Source organism: Penaeus monodon, chromosome 32 (assembly GCF_015228065.2).
Source record: "Penaeus monodon isolate SGIC_2016 chromosome 32, NSTDA_Pmon_1, whole genome shotgun sequence".
NCBI lineage: Eukaryota > Metazoa > Arthropoda > Malacostraca > Decapoda > Penaeidae > Penaeus > Penaeus monodon.
In genome coordinates this window covers 7,160,068-7,160,516 of record NC_051417.1, presented here as the reverse complement: position 1 = coordinate 7,160,516, position 449 = coordinate 7,160,068, and the positions used below count along the sequence as shown (strand labels likewise).

Here is a 449-nt window from a genome sequence, read left to right as displayed (position 1 = left end):
GGAGTAGAAAAAGACTTCTTAACATCACAAAGCGTTGGTTCCTTTAGGCTAAAAGATTCGTAGAAAATGGACTTGAGTAAATCCATTTAGTGTTAGCTGATATTCTATGCCTCAGAGAAAAAGAAAACATGGGCTCCCTCTGGATCTGTAAAGCACTGTCTTGTACCAGATTTTTAAAGCACTGTCTTGTACCGGATTTTTAAAGCACTGTCTTGTACCAGATTTTCCTCCGTGGTTCCCTCTGGCTCAAGTTAACATATAATGCTACTCTCTTTCTCTCTTTTGATCCCCCACCCAAGTATTACCCCCACCCCCCTATTTCCTCTGGAACCTAACATCCCTTTACAGCTCAACAGGACGGAGAAACCGTTATTATGGCAATGCAACGAACTGTTTGGTGTCGCCTCACAGACATTTTTAAGGTTATTTGTGTATGATCATAAAATAAA

The 449-nt window shown here is 40.5% G+C and overlaps 1 protein-coding gene across 1 annotated transcript in view; it reads right to left on the bottom strand.

Annotated features, from left to right (window-relative positions):
• The window catches only part of LOC119593529 (girdin-like), a 17,739-nt gene that overhangs the window by 5,826 nt on the left and 11,464 nt on the right, over nucleotides 1–449 (bottom strand). The window lies entirely within an intron of this gene.